Genomic DNA, 19,506 nt, shown 5'->3' with positions numbered 1-19,506 from the left:
AAAACATGGAAAGAATATAAACATGTATGGATATAAAATGGAATGAGCCTTTGCAACTCTCATTAGTTGTGAGACGCTCGGTAAAAAACAATTCTGACAAAAAAAGAAATTGTGGCAGTGAAACGCTAGATTTCAGTAAAAGCTCCTTCCAGGCCACAAAAAATTATTTACACTGGGCAAAACACTATTTGTAATGAATGATTAAAGCGAATTCCTTCAAAATCACATTGCACACAAAAAATTGTTCGAACTAGTATGTGACAAACCAGAACCCCCGGGGGGGGTACTAGGGTTGGTGAATGAGGGGTATGTGCGGACGGGACCTCCGAAAACCGACCCTTAGAGAGACCAAATTTTAGTGAAAAAGTGACCCTTAGAGAGACTTTTTCGAAAAATTTTCTCTGATTTTCAAAAATTTCCTACCCTTAGTGAGACTTTTTTTTAATTTTTTCTCTCAAAATCAAAATTTTTTTCTAAAAATCGTGATTTTTCCCACCCTTAGAGAGACTACTTTGAAATTTCCTGATTTTTGTAACCCTTAGAGAGACTTTGAAAGGTGAAAAACCCGACACTTACCGTCCGCACATACCCAGCATCTATTTTAGCCTAAGTACCCCCCCCCCCGGGCCAGAACCACAATAAAATCCAACTGAGTTGAAAAGGTAGGCTCGCTAAAAATTGAAATTGTTTTTAAAACGACACAAATCATCGGTTATTTAGTAGTGGAAAATGTCTAACTAATTCATTTTGAAATATAAAAGTCCACCTTATCGAAATGGTTGGTTAGTAGGAGAAAAGCCCTTAGAAATATTTGGTAAAATTTAATAAGAAATATCATTGAAATTGATATCGAGACAATTTAATTTCTTAATTAAACTCTCTCCAAATGAACGATATGATTTAAAACATTGACCAAGCAACATGGGCCACGGTTGATGACGGGGCTTGAAGAGGCCATCTTTGAGATCAATGAATACACTGATTTAAATACTGCTACATCCAACCAAAGAAATCACTTCCAGATGATCCATGATCCATCCATTACCATCTTTATCATATCATTGGATTGAATTGGTTCATCAAGACACGTCCAATTTTGACAAACATCAAGCAAGCGTTCACACCAACGGTCCCTCAGCTACGCAAAAACAATTCCATCATTAAAATACTTATCCACCAACAGATAAATCCATGATCATTGGGATTTTTCACGCCAAATTTTCGTATTCTGAAAAACAAGGAGAGAAACGTCTTTTATATCTCAACAAACAGAATATGGAACTCATGGACAGGCCGATTTGGATTCTCCTATCATTCACAACAAGACGACTTGAAGTCGAAAATTTCGCTAAATATTTGCAAAAAGTATGCTAAAATGCTGGCTTTGAAAAAGCTGTTAAGAAAATTACGAGGTGGATTAGAAAAAAGGTTTAGGTCGAGTCATGAGAAATGATGCGGACACGGTCATTTTTTATGATGAATAAGCGAGGCTGAGCAATATTAAAACTGCTACAACCAGTAGTCCCCTGTCTACTTTGTAAGAACTAATTACCTAAAAGTATATCCCCAGCTATCAAAAGTTATTGATTTGATTTTTATAAAGTATATGCTTATAAGAAAAATAAATGTGCTCAAATTGTGTGTCATCCCTTGTTTACTTTGTAAAAACTAATTACCGAAGGGTATATCACCGTGTTTCAAGAGTTATTGATTAGATTCTTATAAAGTAAATGCTTATAAGAAAAGTAAATATGCTCAAATTGTGCGCCGTCCCTTGTTTAGTTTGTAAAAACTAATTACCGAAAGGTATATGGCTGTCTATCAAGAGTTATTGATTAGATTCTTATAAAGTAAATGATTTTAAGAAAAATAAATGTGCTCAAATTGTGCGTCATCCCTTGTTTACTTTGTAAAAACTAATTACCGAAAGGTATATGGCTGTCTATCAAGAGTTATTGATTAGATTCTTATAAAGTAAATGCTTATAAGAAAAATAAACATTCCCATACACGCTTTTTTTTTTATAAGAATACACTTTATAAGAATGTCCATGATGAAAATGCCCAAAAAATTAAGAAAATGGTAAGAATATGACCATCATAGAATTTAGCAACTGAGCCTAAGAATGCCATGTTTAATGCATTTTAACCTGTAGATTGCCAATTTCGATCTTAACCTAAGAATACCATAAGAATATTTTTGGATGATTTTCGCCAAAAAGTTAAGAATATCCATGATGAAATAAAAAAACACCATTCTTATAAAAGAAAAAGCGTGTATTGTGCACTGTCCCTTGTTTAGACTTTGTAAGAACTAATTACCGAAAGGTATATCACCGTGTTTCAAGAGTTATTGATCAGATTCTTATAAGGTAGATGATGCCTATATGATAAATAAAATGTTCCCGCATTTTATGCCATCCTTTGTTTACTCTGTAGGAACTAATATCCGAAAGGTATATTGTCCATATCATTTGACTACGCGTAACAACCAAATCCTTTTTATTCTAAACGCATAATAACCACTCTCTGTTTCTCATTTACGCATGTCAAGTAGAACATTCATAAGAAAAATAATAAAAGAATGAATTGTTTGTTTAAGTACAATGAAGATGAGCAAATAATCTTAATGATATTTGAATTGTTTCAAAATTGTACGTTTTATATTTATTATTTTTCCTTTTGAAACGACCACAATATTTATGCATGGTGAGTGTGACCAAGGAAAGGTAAAAAAAAACAAATTAAATTTAGTGAGTTCATCCACCGTATCGAGTACTTTCGTTTTCTAATTTTTTTTCCGATGACACCGCCGCCGCCGCAGAAAGGCTATCGTAATACTTTCGCTAAGCGAAATTAATAAATAAATTAACTAATTGAATGAGACTGTGCGATAGAATCCAATGAAACTAGAATTACATGTAACCACCGTTTCATTTAGCCATAAATTTAAAAACTGGATAAACAACGAGCTAGATTTTCATTGATATCTCATGTTCTGGCTTATTTCTGCAGTAATAGCATTATTTTTCACTCTCTTTCCTTCATTAAAACATTTTAATTGTCCTCGCCCATTTTTTTAAGAGGAAAATCTTCGCGGAATTTAATTTCGCGGTTTTTTGACAAATCCGCGAAATTAAATTCCGCGAAACAAGAATATTCTCATGATTTAAAAATCACCTATAGGTAGAATTGGTGTTTTTTTTGGGGGGAAAAAAACCTCTTAAGCGCAAAATTAAATTACGCGAAACTTTCAATTTTTGTCCCCACTGAGAATAATCAAATGAACCAATCCTCACTGCAAAATATGTACTAGTTATCCCATTAGCTATTTTCCCATTCCCACTAAATTTTCTGACTCGAAAACAAAAGAATTGAAGTCCTCAGCCATAAGAAATATGGAAATGGTCAATCCCATCGAGTTTCAGAATTTTTACCCCCACCCCTCCTACCAGGTCTCTGAAATCAGCTAAGTTTCAAGTTTCAGAAAAAAAGCATAAATTCAAAATTTTTGTTCCAAGTAGAAAAGATTTTCATTCTTGACATCTTCATTTTCGAAATTTTTGAAAGATTTTACATCCGCTATTAATTTCATGCTTTTGCTTACGGATCCATTGAGTTTAAAGCCCGAAGGGCTAGGGATGAAATTGAGGATTGGAGATGAAGCCACTTATTTTTCATCTTAAACGCGTGACCAGCTTGGTTTTCACACGAACGCCGGATTGAAAAAATGTGCATCGGTTAGATTTCGAAAAAAATGCCAGGTGAAAACAAACAAAGCGATAGAGTAAATCCATCATTCTAAAGGCAGTGCAGATCTTAAGGATTTAGTTTTTCTAGCTTGGGAAGATAGAAGATTCCTCTATAGCCCCTCTTGCTTTAAATTCACTGCTTCGACCTGTCCTTTACACACGAGTGTATGATATATTTTCGGCTCTTTCATATCATATCATCATTTCTTTCACTTCTAGAGGTATTAAAGTGAAAACGCATAAAACATATAGGGGGAATTTGACTGATAGCCGATTCATAAACTTACCTGTCAGAGTTCATTTCAAGATAGAGGAAGAAAAAGTGCTACAAAATTCACGCATGACAGCTAGACTGCTTTGGGTTGTGCCGCTCATTGAATTTGAATCATCCTAAAATAAAATAAAGATTGATAGTTAAAGCCAAAACTTTGAGCTTTAAAGCATATTATGAAGTCCTAATTCAATTGCCGTATAACTATCTAAAGTTCGCGCAGTTTGCCCTTCAGTAGCCAAAACTTCCCGACCCGGGTTATGTTAGCGGTCAATCAGAAAGTTTTCTGTACAGGTCAGTTCTACCTGTACTTTGGGAGCCACATCCTGAAGGAGTGGATCTAGAGGAACCTGAATAAAAATAAATTTCAGCTTTCTGGTGTCGTAACTTTTAGTTTGAATCAAATCCACCGCGCTTAGGGAGCCAGGGGTGATTCTTTCTGAGAGCTAAAGCTTATATGAGGGTTGGTAGTTGCTGGCCTAATGGAGGCCAAGCATTATCATGTCTTCCGACAAGCCTAGGGTGAAGAATCAGAATCATAACGCATCCAGTCTAGTGGAGGTCTGATAGTGAAGGACAACACACACCAAACCAAGCAACTTCTCTTGGTGGCAGTCGTAGTGTCAATGGCAGGTGTCAACGTACCGACTCTCTGGCATTGTTCATTGTTCTTGTGCATAGCTTCTGTTTACAGAGTAGGACAAGGCAACGACAGAAATCAGCCACTCACTGTTATTATGTTTACGTATAAGAAATCATGAATTATGTCTCAAAACAGTACCAATTTTGAAGGCCTTGAAATGTTTAGTCATACATTCGAGTCTGATAGTGTCTTTGAGAATCGTGATGAAGCATCTATCCTAAACCCGAATAGAGGGATTCATACTTATAACTGCTTATAACAGAAGAAAGGGAAAAGAACCATTTGGTTAACATCCCTAAATGTTTTGTTTTTTTATATAAGCATACAAAAATCCAAAAACTGATTCGGAGTGAGATTCGAGAGATTGTCAGGGCTGATAATGCTTGGAGGATGCTTATATCATAAGCAGAAATTTAGGGGAATTCTAAAAATCCGTAAAATCCCAGCCAAAAAAACAGCCAAATTGTACATACCATATGCTTAATCTTTTTGCCATATCCAAGCCTATATATGCTTGTAAATACAATGCTTGTAAAAAAACATGTACAGTATGATTGTTAAACTAAATTTCCGTACCCTAAACTCGACAGCCACGAGAAAAGAATTCAAACAAGTCCTTCAAGCACAACGTCTCGGTCTGTGCTTTTCATCCAATAATGCATTTTGATACCGACCCACCAACCGTTTCTCATGTCTTTGGTTCCTATATACACATTTTACAGCGTCTGCAAGGAGGTCATAATATTGCCAATCGATGAAATTTCTGATCGTTTCGTATCAGTCACCTTCATAGGAAACCCTATAACTCTAAAACCACAATCGTCTGCTCAAACAGAAGCCGAAGTCGAGGAACTTTTTGAATCCCTCCCTAATCACATTACATCCATTTTAAATCATTCATTCTTACTTGTCTGTGGTGACTTCAATGCCCAACTGAAAGGTGTATTTTCCTATTATTCAGCTGACAACAGGAATCGCTCTCACTTACAAGATTTCATGAATTTAATTTACTTGATTCAAATATATGCTTTAGAAACGGAGAAAAAGTCTGGCGATCTCCTCTGAATCAACTTTCCAAGATTGACTACATTCTCTACCGTAAGGTAACCGTTGGAGAAACACTCTACATGACTACCAAGTTCACTCATCATTTAACCCTGTCGGTTCCGATCATTTCATCGTAGTTTGTGAATGTAAATTGAACCTGCGCACTACTAAAAAAATCTTTACCAAGAATATTAACTGGGCTACATTAAGAGACCAGATAATATCGTCTACAATTTCCAATGAAGTTCAAATGAAATAGAATGAGACTATTACACCTTTCTCGTTGTTAGTATGTCTTCCTGCAAGAAACACATTCTTGTCAAAACAAGCGACAAAGAGTTCGAACCCCTAACCATTTCACAAGCTCATCAATTAAAGATGACGATCTCCAAAGAAATCGACTGAATCTTCAGCGTGTGTACCATCCAACTCGAATTCTTAACCAAGCAAACAAGTCGGATGCTACAAACAACCTGAAAAATGCTCAGAAACTTATCAAGGAAAAAGGAGGAAAGAAAAAAGCAGTATCAGTCTCAATCAAAAGTGATGACCCAAAGAAAAGCTGAAAAGATTATTTTAAGAAACTTCTACCATATGTATCGTAGTCAACCATATCTATCTGTCAATTTTGATAACAATAGCGACAATCAATATTTCCTGTTTGCACAAAAATATCGTCTGTGGATTTTACAATAGACGAGATCAAGAAGGCTATCAAACAGATGAAGTCTGGAAAAAAAGCCTCAGGACTTGATGGGCTCCCGTTTGAGGTTTGGAGCATCGAGGGCCTTTTGGAATTCCTTCTCTAGTTCTGCAAAGTGAGACCCGAAACGGTAACCGTACTGATGAGACCTTTCCTAAATCGTACACGTTAACAAAAGGAGATTTGACAGTAAGTAATCTGCGTTTGACATTCCTGGGAAAGATTGAGTGGCAGTTGACCGTTGACCGTTATTGTTGGTTATTGTTGGTTTTTTCATGGTAAGTAATCATGCCGTAATCTTTAACGATGTGTCCGTTAAAGTCACCAAGCGCCAGTAAAATATCATGCTTTGGCACACTATTGATAGTGTCTGTCAGCTCGTCGTAGTGGTCAAAGGCATGGTGGGTACCAGCTTGTGGTGTATTGTTAACGATGACTGTGGTTATGGGGTTGCCGCTGAACGTTGTTATGAGTATTCGTTTGTTCACATATTTTACAATGGAAAGTAACTCTCAGCAGCTTTGGTTACGAGTAGACCTACAATCATGGACAAAAGGTTTGTAGACTTCTGCAATATTTGCAAAATACTTCAATATCGATCAAAAACAAGTTCCCAAGAGGTTCTGGGTGCTATCCAAACCCATCCAAAGTCTTTCAAAGTCACCCACTGCAGTCTAGCCACAAGGGCAATCCACAAGGGCTTTACTAACTGGCTTACACCAGTATCAAAACGCTGATTTTTTGCTTGTGGTCCCCTCAAAAACAATTCAAAAGCAATGCAACGACTTCAAAAGTGTTTTTCTTAGCTTCCCTCCCCTTTCAGACACGTTGAAGAGTCATTTTGCTCTATTTCTCATCATTTTTCACTGAAATTTCATTTGTCTACAATCTTTTGTCCACGATTGTACTCCACCATTAGCCGCAATTTGGGTATTCCTCCAGGCCGATCGGGTTATTACCGAGTTTATGTATTTGCACTTTTGAGGACGGTAGAGTGACTGAAGCGATTTGGAAAATCCGCAATTCCGCCCCGCAAAATCGAGGACGGTAAAAGTGCTGATTTACCGTCGTCCTCAGCTGGTCAGGATCTAGTCAAATTAGAACCTTACCGTCTCCGTCGCTGAAAAACACACATACATAAACTCGGTATTATTACGCATCCAGGTAGGTTATCGTCGTTTTCATTGTACCTAACAAGGTGAACAATTTTGTGATTCACGATTCCAAGGATTGAGGCGCTTGAATTAAGAAAGATCTTGGCAAGTTCAAGTCGTTTGAATTGAGGTTTTGAGCTTTGATAATCTCTGTCAACCAATGGAGATAATAGTATTGATAGCAAGACTATGTACAAGATTCTTCTTGCCTATGGGATTTCGGAGAAAATTGTCAACGCCATTGAAATCTTGCACAAAAAGAACACAGCAATGGCCATGACGCCTGTTTGTATAGTCACGACATTCATACAAGACTTTCTCAAGGAAGCCTAATCTGAGTTAAATTCACTTGATAAAGTCTGGAGATTTAGTATGAATCTGAAACCAGTGGCATCTATCCTCCTTCATCGTGTGAATCTTGGTCAATCACGACTGTCCTTACGAAGAAACTATTCAGAGCCTACCCACCGATAATCACGTGTCAAACAAGGTTTTTTATGGGACACATCCAAAAGTAAGCAGCTTTATCCAAAAGAAAGCAGCTTAATTCAAAAGAGGAGACTGCAACTTACCGGTCATAATGCCATCAGAGGGTATTAACCCGCTACGAAATTGATTCTTAGGGATCCCGTCCCACTTGACGATGAAAAAAGGTCGACTTCAGAAAACACTCAATAAGGTCATCGAACCAGACACTGCGCTCACAAAGGATGAAATAATTCGTTCGGTAAACGACAGGAACAAGTGGAGAGATAGGACCAATGTCGTCATTTTCAAGTGCATGAATTATGTATGTATGTGTAAGTAATCAACGCGAAAATTTCAGATCTTTGATTCGCGAAAAAAGGACACACGTAAAAAGTCCACATGGAACAGTGTCTCGCAAGCTAACAGGCAGTATAAACTAGAATGAGTACAAGACAAAGCGACTATTAGACCGCTCAATACAGTACCGGGCATCCTCTGTAAGGAGACATTAACCTTCCTCTTTGGATAAAAATTGTCATGGAAGTTACCTTACATTTAATATCCCTTCAATTTAACTCAAATTTTGATTTAAAGTGTTTGCATAAGTTGACCTTTCTCAAGAGGGCTATTTAGCACCAATAAACGAAAAGTTTATTATGAAGCAGATATTTTGGTTCAAGTGAAAGAAAAAAATCCGAACATTAAAATATTAAACTAATCTTCTAAGCTATACATAAAACTTACCCGGATGACGGAAAAAATTAAATTCGGTGGGAACTTAATTTGGCGGATTTTGACCAAATCCGCCAAATTTTCTTCCCGCCAAAATTTCTTCCTTTAATGTACACGTTTTTTTTTTTTTAAGAAACTAGTTTTACCAAGCAGCCTCAATGTTTCTTAAGAAATCGGCCTTTTGAGCCTTAAATGTTTCTTACATGTTTCTAAATTTTATCAAGCTTAAAGGACGCATATCGATAATACAATACTTTCCTATCTTCTATATTGATTTTCTGACTTTCTCAAGTGTTTCTAACTGTTATGTATGTATATTTCTGGAACCTTGATTGGAAGGTTCTTAAAAAAAACGAATTAAAAAATGCTATTTTCTCATTCTCAGCCTCAGCATGTTTCTTAGATGTTTCTTAGTTTTTAGGCATCCTGAGCCTCATGTTTCTTAAAAGTGTTTTTCTTAAAAAAAAAAAAACGTGTATCATTCGGAATATGAATCTTATCGAATATCGAGAACAGCGTAAGTATCCTAGTGTGGTGTATCAAAGCAAAGTTTTTCATCTCAGACAGAAAATGAACTCGACAAGAATATTTTCAAGATTTTGCTAAATTTTTGTTAATCCTTAAACGGTGGAGAGCAAAAGTTTCTTTTTAATACTTCATTGAGACGGTAAAACCTAGTCAGTGCCTTCCCACAAACCAATTTTTTCTTTGTTTTAAATGGCGATAAAAAAGCCGTTTTCGTCTAACAGGCTAGGTAAAACTGTGAACACTGCAAAATGGGTACATGAGCGGAATGAATACCCTTTTCACACCCCGAGAATCGCTCGTTTGGTTACAAAGACACCAACCCACTCTGAAGAAAGGCCCGAAGTTTCAAAATATTATTAGATTATGATAAAATCTTATTAAGAGTACTTGTGTAAATTTTTAGGTTCATAGGTCGTCTAGATCAGGTTTTATGACTTTATTGTGAAACATGACATAACCCAGCTAAAATCGCTTAAAACTCAACATTTCAAAGTGCTGATAACTTCTAATTAGCCAATCGTTTTCAAATTTTGATTGACAATATGAATTCAAAGAAAAAAATTTTTTTTTAAATCATCATTTATGACGTCATTAAAATTTGCAAAATTTTACTCCTCTTCAGCATAGATTTTAACATAAAATCTTCATGGAAAATACAAATGGGTAACATGGCCATAGATCTTCTAGATTAAAAATAATCGAGCGTGTTAGTAGAGCTATAAAAACCAAAAAAGCTTGGGGTTAACAGGGTTAAGGAAAAGTTGAAGATTATCACCGAAACGAACTTAAAGTTGTATATTTTCTTGACATAATCCTTGATATCAACCCTTAGCACATAACGATCTCATGTGAAACCAAACAATGAACCAATCTATGTTAACGTCAACTCACCCACCTAAAACTCACTCGCAACAATCGGGTGATTTGCATGAAATTGTTCCGAAAGGCTCAACAAATTCTCAACATTTTTTTCTTTCAAAAATTTAACTTCTTTTGGTGTTTTTGTATTTTGTCAGGTTTTAAGAAATAGTTTCACCACACTTTATAGGCTGTTTTCCTGTTTTCAATTTTTTTCCACGGGTTTTACAGCTAAAAATTTGTCCCGTACGCGACAAAATTGTAGCAATGTTAAAAGCCTCTCACTTTGAAGAGAAAATTGTAATTCAGAACCAAATAACTTTTGGGAAATCTTCACTAACCCTAATTGACTTTCAGAAAAACTTTTTCTAAAATACAAACATTCTGCTTAATTTCCAAATTCGTTCAGCTGGTTGGAGGGAAGTAGAGAAGAGAAGAATAGAGTAAGACATTTTTCAATTAATTTCGTTCAGCGGTCACATATTTGACTAACCCATAATCAGTTTTGGGGAAAATTTAGTCCCAACAGAAGTAACCCCCAAAACAAGGCAGTGGTTGCAGACAGACTATATAACAATATAAGAAAGGAAATAACTTTACAAGTAAACAGTTATATTTGATAAATCCTAAATATGATAAAACCTAAATTAATCAAACGACTTTATACCCACCGGTAGCTCTATTGATATTCTTACTTGCCAATAAAAGCTAGTACCATTAGAAATGAAGTATTTACAGAAAAAAATTGTCCCTGCATCACGCGACCAAAGCACTGAGCGTTGTGAGAGGTAGTGGCAAAGAGCTTACCGTTTACCACGCCACCCAAGCAACCGCTTGGCATAGTCTACTTGATAATATAATAAAGAACCCAGCCTACGATATAATAAATTATGACGATCTTGCCAACTTTCCAGCCAAACACATTAACGACTGTTCAATCTATTCGCCATAGTTTTATTTAAAAAATGTTTGTACTGACGATGACGTAGCCGAAATGCTTTTACTATTAAATAAATATTGATTTTTAACATTAACTACTGAAATCTAACTACCACCTGGGTATCTGAGAACCAGGTAACCCTGAAATTCTCCTAAAATTTCAATTAAATAAATTCAGCCTAAAGTAATACAGTGTAACTAAACTATAGAGCGTAGAAAATCCCTAGGAGACGATCAAACCTATATCACACAATAACCTCACACCTCGATCTCAAAGACACTTTAAGGGTTGAAACAAGACCGTCGAAGTTTTTGAACCTAATATCATTTTCAAGATGGGAAACATTGGGGCTTGCGGTAACCGAGTCCGAGCAATTGGAGTTGATTACATCAATCATCCACATCACCTATCGCTCATGCGATATTGTACAATATATTGACAATAGACATTAATGCTCACCCAACCTCTGACTGGATGCCAAGAGTTTCCGAAACGTATTTCGTTCGAGATAGCGCGGTACAACTATCAATAGATTTGAAATTGCGAGCGAGAAAGTAATATTAAATCCTTCTTACTCTTTACCTTCAATGCCTCCGAAAACGAACAAAAAATGACATTTCTACTCCCGAATTCCATTTCACACAGACCACCGACTTATCAAAGCAACCCTATGTACTCCCACAACCAGAATTGCTCGAAGAAGATACAACAAAACACCAAACGAACCGAAACGTCATGTTAAGTCTCTACCAATACCTATAGTTATATTAAAACATATAGAAAAACATTGTGTTGAGAATTTGAATCGGAAGCTTGAAGCAAATCGTCCGTTCGATGAAGACATAAATGTGTTTTCACAGAATCTTTTAAAAACTGTTGAGGAAGCTGTAAACGAGGTAGACTGGAGTCGTTTACAATGCGTGTAATACAGTAGTATAGACGCTATATGATAATACGATTATTATTACGGGATTAAGTTCATCCGATCTCGCTGGACCAGACCATTGCATTGTCGTTAGCAAATGCAAATTGAGCCTTCACTCTACCAAGAAGAAATCTGGAATATACTAGAAAATCCCGCCATTGCCACAGCTGTTGAAAATGAAATTCAAACCAAATGGACTGAATGTACCACAAAAGATTATAAGCACTTCTCAGAAATTGGTATGGCTGCTTATACGAACCACCTACCAGTCAAGAAAAAGACCAACGACAGTGAACCCATATCAATAACAAACGCACGCAGACAGGTCTTACAGTCCAAAATTACCGACCTTCAGAGGAACCTGACCAATCTGAAAAACGTTTATGTCAGAGAAGAAGAAAGAAGGATAACTCATATACTCAACCAGGCAAACAAATCAGAATCTACTGATGGTTTAAGAAAATGCTTGGAAAATTGTCAAGGAGTTAAGCGGGAAGAAAAAAGCAGCATCTGTCTCTATCAAAAGTGACGACCCAAAAAAGTCATGGAAAGATCATTTTGAAACCCTTCTAAATAATATTCCCGAAAACGTAAAGGGTGAGGCCAATGTTGAAATTGATCCAGTTTTCTAATTGAACGAGGAAATCAATATTGATGATTTTACTCTTGACGAAGTCAACAAGGCACTTAAACAGATGAAAAACGGAAAAGCTGCTGGAGTTGATGGTTTACCTCTGGAATTCTGGAAACTGGATTCTCTCAGTACTGTTCTTCTACACTTCTGCAATGCAACCTTAAACGGTGAGCGCCCAGATGAATGGGGCCTATCGTGTATTGTACCTGTGCCCAAAAAGGGTGATTTAACCAAAGTTGACAACTATCGCGGTATTAGTCTAACTCAAGTTGCTGCCAAACTTTACAACAGACTAATATTAAACAGAATTCGCCCTGAGATTGATCAAAAGCTTCGTTTCAATCAAAATGGTTTTCGTCCGTCCCGATCGACATCATCACAAGTTCTTGCCCTTCGGCGCCTTGTAGAAGAAGTCAACAACCATAACGTTGAAGCTGTATTAACATTCATCGGCTTTAAAGAGGCGTTTGATAGTATTAACAGAGAGTCAATGTTCAAAATCCTCCTAGCCTACGGCATTCCAGATAAGCATGTTAATGCAATCCAGATTATGTATACCAATAACAGAGCCAATGTAATGACATCTGAAGGAGAAACTGAATTCTTTGATGTTGTAACTGGTGTGCTTCAAGGTGATCCATTAGCACCTTACCTCTTTATTGTTGTGCTCGATTATGCTCTGAGGACAGCCATTACTTCTGAAGATGGAGTCACTATTGAAAAACGCAGAAGTAGACGACATCATACCGAGAAATTAGCAGATCTTGACTTTGCAGACGATATCTCTTATAAATGAAACAGTAATCGAAGCTGAAAACCTCCTACACAAGCTAGAGATATCAACTCAATCTATCGGTCTCTTTCTCAACGCTAAGAAAACCAAATATATGCACATCAACCCTACAGCAAACGATGGCATCCAATCTGTTAATGGTATTGCCCTGGAAAAGGTTGACGATTTCAAATACCTTGGAGCTTACACAAACTCTATACTCCTGTGAATCATGGTCACTAACGTCTACTCTGACAAAGAAACTAGACGGAGCGTATACGAGAATGCTGAGAAAAGTCAAAAACATCCAGTCTAATGTCTACATTACTAACAAAGTGTTGTACGGCAAGCTGCACCGATTGAGTAGTCTTATCCAGAAAAGAAGATTGCAGTTAGCAGGTCACGTCATCAGAGGAAAAGAGCCGGCATCTAAACTTCTCCTTTGGCAGCCAACATTCTTAACAAAGAAGAGAGGTCGTCCACACAAGACACTACTCAAAGTCTTAGAACAAGACACGGGACTTGACAAAGGTGAGATGGTTCGTTTGGCGCACAGACAGGGTCAGATGGAAAGACATGGTCATGTCATCACTTTCAAGTGGATGATTTATGTATGTAAGTTTTGTATAAACGAGTGGAAGAATCCGGTGTTTCAGCCTTATAGAATCCCCGGCTAGCTACGCAGAAACTTGCGTAGGGAGAAAACAATTTATCAAGCAACAACCAGCAACTCAAATGAAAAACACAAATCCACACACCATTGTTTTTTTAAGAATTTTCTTTGAGCGGGAAAAAATTATAATTGTAATATTGACACTTTTCCTTTGTTTGGAGTTAGTGCACAAAGGTTTCTAGACGACTAAAATTGTTCCCTCCATTACTTTTTGCTTTGTTTTTACTATGTATAATTAGTCGTCTAGCTTGCTAGCGACCAGCCAGTGACCATCGAAAAAGAACTCTGGAAAAACGATGAAGAACTGAATTGTCTGCTCTGTGACCGATCCGATACGACATGATAATGGACAGTCATACAAAAAGCTCTCCAAGAGAATTAAAAAACGTTTCCGCCAATTGAGAAATCTTAAAATGCAAGAAGAAGCTTCAAAAGTCCGACGGTTCAACATTCAAATCTATGAGACAAAAATCCGAGTGTGACCCAGAGGAATTGAAAACATATTTCGAAGAACATTTCACTGGCAAGGTATATAATGAAATGAAACCTATTGAACTGATTGATATACCAAATTATATTGCTGTATCGCAACAAATTACCTGCGAGTTCGATCAATTTTGACCCTCCAAAAAAGAACGAAATTGTATCTACCCTCAAATCCTTAAAGAATGGTAAATCCTCAAACTATCTGCCTGCAGAATTCTTCAAGTATGCAGTCCAACAAACGCGCTACTATCAGAGCTCGAATCACCCCTTTTTCAAATATGGACGACGAAATCTATACCTTGGGGCCATTCAAAGCCTTATGAAAAGGAGCAGCTAAAGAAAGTGCAAAAGACCCGGCATCGTACAGAGTTTTGCAAGTAGGATCGAGTCTTTGTAAAATTATAGTGACAATAATCCTAAATAGACTTAATAGATTAATATGATTAGTATGACAAACAGCAGCTCGACCAGCAGCAAGGATTTAGACGGGGTAGAGGAACCGCAGACGGCATATATGTGAAAAAAAGACTAATCTCAGACAAAACACAAAAGCCACTCTGCTATCTCCTATTCGTTGATTTGAGCTCCGCGTTCGACCACGTTGTGCGAAAATTGGCTCTTCGAATCCATCTACCTGAGATTTCCCGAGCAAGTCGAGCCTACCCTAATAAATCTACTTGAATCATTGTATCATAAAAGAACAACATCATTAGCACAACATCATTAGCACTATCTCCAGATGATGTTTACGAGCATCTACTTGGCGTTTGCCAGGGGGGGGGGCACAATCCCCACCACTATACAACCTGTACATGGATTATGTCATGCGTGTGTTTATGCAAAACTGTGGAGAGAACAAGGTTAAATTTCTTAAACTGAAGTACAGAATTCGTGTCACCGCTACAACAAGAGATGAAAGAGCCAAAGGCTATTACGGTGAACATACTGTTCACTGGGCTGGTTACGCTGACGACTTAGAAATAGCATTCGAAAGTATTTATTACAGGACAGAAAATCCTCAATGAAAAATTTGTTCGTTTTCATCTCCAAATAAACGCCAAGAAAACCAAAACGATGATAATAAATTTCAAGTCCCAAAACCAAGATGAGTATCTCCGACCTATCGTCACGCTTAGTAATCAAGTCATCGAAAAATTCGTGAGTATTTTTGTCCATGTTCAGATATCTTGGAGACGACATATACTTCAATCAAGCTTCAACATGAGATGCAGAGATTGACCTTAAAGAATTGTAGTTGCTCAAAACAAGTACAACCAAAAAAAAATACGCAACCGAAAGATATTCCTGAAAACTAGGGCATATCTCCCAAAAACAATGGTGCGCAGTCGGTTGACATTATTCCTGTCAAACGTGGAATATCACTCAACAACAACAACATCGAATCCGATCCACCTACATCAATATGCTTCGTAAGATGGTGAGAGGCGGTTTTGAAAGAAGAATCGATGACAACAATGAACAAAATTTCCGCTTGGTCATGTCAAGTGAAGATGTTTTACCCGCCTGCAAGACTGAAGACATCCTTCAATACGTCAAACGACAGCAACAAAACTATCTTGGCCATATTGCAAGACAAAAGAACACCAGCATCGTCAAAAGACTGCTTTTCAACGACAACGCTAACAAGAAGAAAGACCGACCAATGAAAACACTCGAAAATCACGTGCTTGATGCAGACGAGTTCTACAAAGAGGTCTTCAAGAAAAAGAAAAAGAAGAATATGGTTAGCCTTCGCCCTAACCACTCAATGTTGGCATATGCGAACACGAGCTAAAGAAGAAGTAAGAAGAACAGCCTATCAATCTTCGAATCAGTCTTGACTAGTGCTGATGGAAGGAAGTCTTGGCATTATTGAGGGACGCCCTTCATTTGGCTGATGTTCACAAACAACATGTTGGCCATTTTGGCCAATTCAACACCATCTCACCACAAACAACTCATTCCAGCTATCAATCAGTGGTTGTCTTAGATAGCAACCAATATTGTCGTTTGCAAGTGCAACAAAGCAATAACCATTCGATGATCGAGAACATAAGCATTGAAGAGAAGATTAAGCAAGATCTCATCCGAAATCAAATCAACATCAACTTCAAATTAAAAGTTGTCACAGCAAAACTTTAAATTCATGAACCGACAGTCAAACTCATGTCCTATAAGAAGAAAACACCCAAAATCTACCATCAGCGAATTCGCGAGCTTAACAAAATTTCAGATAAAAGCGACATAGATAAATCAGGACGCAAGAATCTCTTTCGCATTCAGACGTCTCATCGTCAATCCTTAAAAGTAATGGTATCCGCTAGTTTCACATGGCATGGTGTAAACAAACAAATCTTCGTCAATAAAAATATTATGGTATCGTGATCACTTGGAAAAGGAACTTTATCCAGTTATCCGAAAGACGTACCCTCGCAATGATTTTCATGCATGACGAAGCCACGTCTCATAGCAGTAGATTAGTTCAAAACTTTCTTGAAGAAACCATTCCACGCCGTTATGTCAAGAAAGATTAATGGCCTACGAAATCACCACATGCAAATTCACTGGACTATTTTTTGGAGTCAAGATAGAAGAACGAAGAACGACTCAACAAGCACTTTACTCTGGAAGATGAAATGATTCGAAAGATCAAATCAGTGAAATGAAATCAGAAATCAGAAAGGCAATGAAAGAATTCACAGAAAGACTTAAAGCAGTTAATTAATGCTTGCAACGACTCCTCAATCAAAATGCACTTTGTATAAACGTTTTTATTTTTCACTTTTGTAACCATTTAGTTTATTTGGTCTTTTATATCAGTTAATTCGGACTGTAAGCATTTTATCTACGGTAGTTCAAAGAAATTTTGTAATTGATATTAAGATTTTCTTTTAGTGTTGTAAGATTTTGACGTTAATTCTATAAACAAGTGTTTTATGATAACTTAATAAAAGACAAACCGACGAAACGTCGAATACACAACTGTGTTTATAGTGTTCGCACTTTCGAGTGTTTTTATGTAAGTCTTCGGGAATTTGTCGTTAAGCTCCCAAACTTCCAGGAAACATTAAAAATAGGTTCGACAAACAACCAGTAAAGTTTCAAGTCATTTCGATAATTTGACGAGGCTACGTCGATTTTTGTAATTCGGAGAAGTTTTTTCCACCCCCGGTATAATACAATTAAACTTGACTCATTGGAGTATCATCAACGATATCCATGACAGAAAACCTGTCATTGCAATAACTCCCAAAACAGTAAGTCATCAAACCTTCATTTACGAAAACACATCGAGGGAGGTCGCAAATCTGTCGTCTAGTTAAAATCGTGAGACAGATAGAGTCATCCACAATGACATTAAAAGAACTCACCAGCCAACCTTCAAAGAAGACGGAAATCATCAACAATGGTTGAGAATTCATGCAAAGATAAACTCGAATCAATGAGTGAAGACAGCTGTTCTGTCTTTGTCACCAGATTTAATGTTGACCAAAGATGTTAAACTCTATCAATTCACATTCCTCCAAGGAACTTTACAACAGAGAAGAGGGGTAAGAAGTCGATATGACTGTAAAGATTGGATTTACATAAAGACTCGGTGTCTCGTCAAGCAATGGTGGGGAATGAAACTCCGATCTTCTTGAATTAATGTGTCATCAAAGCATCTCTCAAACTTTACTTGCATGGTCACGGTCACCCAAAACTGGATTGGGATGATCTAAGCCAATGACCTTCGTCAAATATAGATCGACAATTTTAAGACTGAAAGTTTAACAGAATGAAATCGAGCTATCGAAGAGTTTCCCACTCACTCTATGTTTCGTAGTGGTGGTGATATGCCAAAATCTCTGCTCGCTTTTCGTACAGTGACTTCACAAACAGGAACGAAAATTTGCTCCTCGACTTCACCAATCAGCACAATCTGATCACAGGAAACACTAACTTCCAGAAACCTCGTCCAAAGCTCTGGGTGCATCGTTCCCCAAACGGAGCACTTTCCCAAATCGACCTCACTTTGCATTAAAAGCGCTGGGGAAACAGAACGCCTGCCAGCCCTAACCCAATCGGTAGTGATCATCGAATGGTCACTGCCAGTGTTAAACTCAGCGTACGCCAACCTCCATCTCCTCCGTTGAATTCAATTATCATTATCCCTTTATTTTTATTCCTAGTAGAACTTTTTCAAAAAAAAGAAAAATTAGAAAAGTTGTATTTTTTACTGCTCTATTCACACACTGAATTCGAAAGATCTTCTATAATTGAACTCATTTTGGCAATCAATCTACTTAAACGAGAATCTCGCCCGTCGAATCGATAACTCCATTTCACAACAGTTTGATGATTTTCCTGAAACTGAGAAATACTACTCAACCTTCGTCGCCATTTCCACCAAAGCTGGAGAAAAGTTAAGTTACTTTCCCGAAAACCGAGTAGCACTCCATCAAACTCAGTTGATCATCACGACGTTACTGCTACCCGGAAAATTACCCTGATATTCGCAACTAAAAAGATTGAAATTGCTCGAGTCAACCTGCGCAAAACATGTACGATAAATGTGAGGACAATTGAATAAACAACATCCTACATTCATTCGAAATTCCATGATCATCATCCAACACAAAAGACGCCTGGGATTTGGTCAACAAAATTAACTTTTTAGTCCCAAAGTATTGTATTCTTCGAAACGGCCCTGGTGAAGACGGTTTCCCTCTGAATTCTGGAAACTACCATTGATGAAAGGAAATTATACCATTTCTATAGCCAAACTTTCTTTGGAAATTGACCTAAAAATTGGGATTGGTAACTATCGTGGTATCTCGTTATCCCAGTGTACAATCGGTGTCCGACCTGTTCATAATAAAGTACTTTGACCAAACCGAAACAGGTTCACACAAGAAAGCCCATGTTCTAGCTGTTGGTC

General features: G+C 37.2%; 1 long non-coding RNA gene across 1 annotated transcript; it reads right to left on the bottom strand.

Moving 5' to 3' along the window:
- Positions 1 to 843: 843 nt before the first annotated feature.
- LOC136800911 (uncharacterized) lies at positions 844 to 4,192 on the bottom strand. Its single transcript, XR_010845772.1, has 2 exons — positions 4,039 to 4,192; positions 844 to 1,228 (listed from the first exon to the last, which is right to left on the bottom strand). It is a non-coding gene; the product is annotated as an uncharacterized lncRNA (long non-coding RNA).
- Positions 4,193 to 19,506: the final 15,314 nt, after the last annotated feature.

Source organism: Clytia hemisphaerica, unplaced genomic scaffold, assembly GCF_902728285.1.
Source record: "Clytia hemisphaerica strain Z4C2 unplaced genomic scaffold, Clytia hemisphaerica genome assembly, whole genome shotgun sequence".
Classification (NCBI taxonomy): Eukaryota; Metazoa; Cnidaria; class Hydrozoa; order Leptothecata; family Clytiidae; genus Clytia; species Clytia hemisphaerica.
Note: the sequence above shows the minus strand (reverse complement) of the source record. Positions and strands in the feature narration are given on the sequence as shown.